The sequence below is a fragment of the Nicotiana tabacum genome, chromosome 9 (assembly GCF_000715075.1).
Source record: "Nicotiana tabacum cultivar K326 chromosome 9, ASM71507v2, whole genome shotgun sequence".
In the NCBI taxonomy this organism is placed as follows: Eukaryota; Viridiplantae; Streptophyta; class Magnoliopsida; order Solanales; family Solanaceae; genus Nicotiana; species Nicotiana tabacum.
Window position 1 is genome coordinate 47,581,925 of NC_134088.1, and position 4,471 is coordinate 47,586,395.

Genomic DNA, 4,471 nt, shown 5'->3' on the forward strand with positions numbered 1-4,471 from the left:
ATCTTATCCTAATTAAGGGGAATTATCTCAACACATCAATCTCCTCCCATTTAAGGGGAAATAATCTCATCACATCAACACGGGGATTTTACCCCTTAACCACTCCTACACCGGCACGTGTAGTTTCGGGGTTAGGCTATTTCAATCTTCCCTTCCTCGGTGACTCAACGATACTCCCAAAACATTTATTATACAAAGGACTTACAGCTTATTTCATAAGCTATCACACTTCTTTTCATTTCGTTGGCACTAGTGGCCACAGGTGTAATTTCGTTCTTCGCACGTCGGTCGTATTTCATATTTCATACACACTCCTTTCATTTTCAAGCATCATCATGGTTTATCAACAATAAGGGCATTCCCAATCGAGACATTAAATATATATATATATATATATATATATATATATATATATATATAAGCAATAAGGATATTAAGAAAATTGAGTTTTTCTTCCACAATTAGGCATAATAACTTGCAATTCAAACATGATTTTAAATCACAACACCTTTGATACATTGGTCATACTTGGTTACATTCTCGGAGGAGATCATGATATGATACGAACATTTGGAACACAGTTTGAGAACATACCTCTTTCAACATAACACTTATTTTGAATAATCAAATTATTAGGAAGGACTCAGAATATGAGGAATAAGAACTTGAGCCAATGATAATTTCAACTTACGAGGACATCATGAAATTCCTAGTAAGAGCTTTTCTTAGCAAGAGGAGTTTAGCCAACATACCTCGCTTGAGCTTTTCTTAAATTACTATAATATTTCGAAAATCCTAGAAAATTCAATCTATAGGAAGATGATAAAATCGAATCAAAATTAGAAGGATTTTCATTATATAAGTCTCTAGGGAATTTCGTCGAACACCTATCATGCAAAATTGAATACAAGGCTTCTACAATGGTAATCCTTTCCTCCCTCAATCAATATTAACAAGAATCTACTCGGAATAGTTCAACAACCCCATATACTACCCCATAATGGCACATGCATGGCCTAACTCCAACTCTACGACTTACTTTAACTCATAACGATTGCATGAAGGTTTTAGAACAAGGTCTTACCCGAATAGTTGATGTCCTAGTGAGTGATTCCCTTGAATCTTCAAGATTGGGGCAATAACTGATGAGCAAAGGGGCAGGGGCTTCCTTTTCTCTCTCTAAGATACTCCCCTCTCTCTAAAATAGCATCATGAATACATAAACCAATGACATGGTCTAAATAGGCCCACAACTAAATCACATATAGGCCAAAAACCCGGTGTCACATCATCATGAGCATCTAATAAGAGTAAATAGTCTCAACTAAATAACAACATCTCCAAAAAGAAATAAATAGATAGAGATAGATAGATAAGTGGGGAAGGGGGACTCCATGAGCTACGGACGGATTAAGTAAAGCAGCTCACCACGAAGTCTCCTATATACACCCCTACTCAGCCGGATGGGTACCACTAGTACCTGCCTCAGAAACTGTAGTAAAATGTGTAGAAGTGCAGTATGAGGACAAAACCACGATACTCATTAAGTATCAAATCTAGCCTCGAAGTAGTAGGGATGAGGGGTCGAGATCAACACTTACTAACAGTCCAATAATCAGGTGAAAGCATAAGCAAGATGCGAAATAAGACATGGTATCATCAAATAAGTACGAAAGCTAGAGAGACAACACATGTGGAATTTAGGCATGCTTTACAGATGTAGGAGATCAAATCACGTGTCAAATGCCCCAATCCTCACATAAAGCCTTGATGTAACTCAACCAACATTTGTATAGAAATCATTGCATGAGTCTAAGATATGTCAATATGCATGCTCAGGATCCCTTCTCAAACCTCACAGAGCACAAATCCATGTGCCTGACACAGGCCATGTGTCCAAGCCAAGCACCAAAATCTGAGTGCCTACACTCATAGGGCCCAAAGTAACATGGCTAATCAACTGACTCCGGAGGGATGGATCCATGTCCAAACGTTGATCATTTAACAATCAATGATCAATAACCAATAATCAATATTCTCTTATATAGTCTGTAATGCCAATTTTCTCAAGTTGCCACAATATCAAACTCTTCAACTCCTGCATATGTGTGTGTAATAATATAATTAAGAAGTATCGGACATAACAATAGATATGCGGATAAAATGTCCTAGGGCTAAAAGGGCTAATCATGTAATTCAATTTATGTCAACAGCTCAATAAGCAATTTTAACATTCAAAAATCTTTTCATAATATTTAAAATGAATAAATTAAGCCATGTAACCACCAATACAACAACAAAAACAAACCCAATATATTCTCACAAGTGGGGTCTGGGGAGAGTAATGTGTACATAGTCCTTACCCCTACCTAGTGAAGGTAGAGAGGTTATTTCCAATTGACCCTCGGCTCAGAAGAAGAAGAAGAAGAAGAAGAAGAAGAAGAAGAAGAAGAAGAAGAAGAAGAAGAAGAAGAAGAAGAAGAAGAAGAAGGAAAAGGAGAAGGAGAAGGAGAAGGAGAAGGAGAAGGAGGAGGAGGAGGAGGAGGAGGAGGAGGAGGACGAGGAGGACGAGGAGAAGGAGAAGAAGGAGAAGTAGGAGGAGAAGAAGAAGAAGAAGAAGAAGAAGAAGAAGAAGAATAATAATAATAATAATAATAATAATAATAATAATAATAATAATAATAATAATAATAATAATAATAATAATAATAATAATAATAATAATAAGAAGAAGAAGAAGAAGAAGAAGAAGAAGAAGAAGAAGAAGAAGAAGAAGAAGAAGAAGAAGAAGAAGAAGAAGAAGAAGGAGAAGAAGCAGGAGAAGAAGCAGGAGGAGGAGGAGAAGAAGGAGAAGGAGGAGGAGGAGAAAGAGGAGGGGAAGGAGAAGGAAAAGAAGGAGAAAGAGAAGGAGAAGCAGGAGAAGGAGAAGGAGGAGGAGGAGGAAGAGGAGAAGGAGAAGGAGGAGGAGGAGGAGAAGGAGAAGAAGAAGAAGAAGAAGAAGAAGAAGAAGAAGAAGGAGAAGAAAAAGAAGGAGAAGAAGAAGACTTCTTGAGCTTGCAAACCAAAGGAGGAGGAGGAGGAGAAGAAGAAGAAGAAGAAGAAGAAGAAGAAGAAGAAGAAGAAGAAGAAGAAGAAGAAGAAGAAAAGAAAGAAAAGGAAGAAAAAAGAACAAGAGGAAGAAAAGAAAGAAAAGGAAGAGAAAAGAACAAGAGGAAGAAAAGAATAAGTAGTACCAAATAGTGACAACAGCAAAAAGACTATAACTAAAGCGAACTCAACAACATGACGTAACATAGACATAAGAGTATGAAGGTACATGAGTGCTACTAAGTCTACTGGTACGAAAAGGAGAAACTTACAACTACATACTAACCTTCTACCTGTTACTCGACCTCCACACCTTCCTATCAAGGGTCATGTCCTCAGTAAGCTGAAGTAATATCATGTCCTGCCTAATCACCTCTCCTATTACTTCTTCGACCTACCATGACCTCTTCTTAAACCCGGCATGGCCAACCTCTCACACCTCCTAACAGGAGCATCTATGATCCTCTTCTTAACATGCCTGAACCATCTTAACCACGATTCCCTCATCTTGTCCTCCACGGAGTCCACTCTCACTTTGCCCCGAATAACTTTATTCCTAATTTTATCTCTTCTGGTACACCCACTCACCCATTCCCACCATGTAACCATCAATCATGAATAAACTATGACAAGTGTATGACTACGGCTTAATAAGAAAGCTAAACATGGTAAAATAATCTTTTATTCCCAATTTAACAAGTCATAACCTTAAGCATGCTTTTAAATCACAATTAAGAGTCACCACGTAGTCATACAATCAATAAAACATGAATAATAAACTCACATAGTCCAAACAAGGCATATCATAAGCCAACTCTGCCGGATATGGTCATAACTTAGTTATGCATATATGCTCGTCACCTCGCATATACGTAGCTCTTAAATCAATCAACAAGTAGCAAATATCTCACATATGGGGAGAATTCCCTCTTACAAAAATAGACTAGAGACTTGCCACTTCCCAGTTAGCTTCAATCAACAACAACCAACTTTAATTATATTGAATCTCGGGCCTCGGACCCGGAATCCGGAATTGATCATAGATATAGTATATCCATAACCTCATGATTCCAAATATATGATTATATTCAAAATCGAGTTCCAATTTCGTAATAAAAACCCTCCAACTCACTCTCTTAAGTTCATACCAAGAACTCCCAATTTCTACGCTTTAAATCCTTGATTCAGGGGTTAAACTCCTTGTATATTCTTGAAATATAATCACAAATGCTTGATTTAGAGGTTAAATCTATGTAGATTCTTGAAATATAATCACAAATGAGTGGAAATCACTTACCCTCTTGCCTTATATGAAAATCTTATTGAAAAATCGCCTCTCTCCAAGTCTAGGGTTCAAAATATGAGTGAATAGGCAAACATTCCG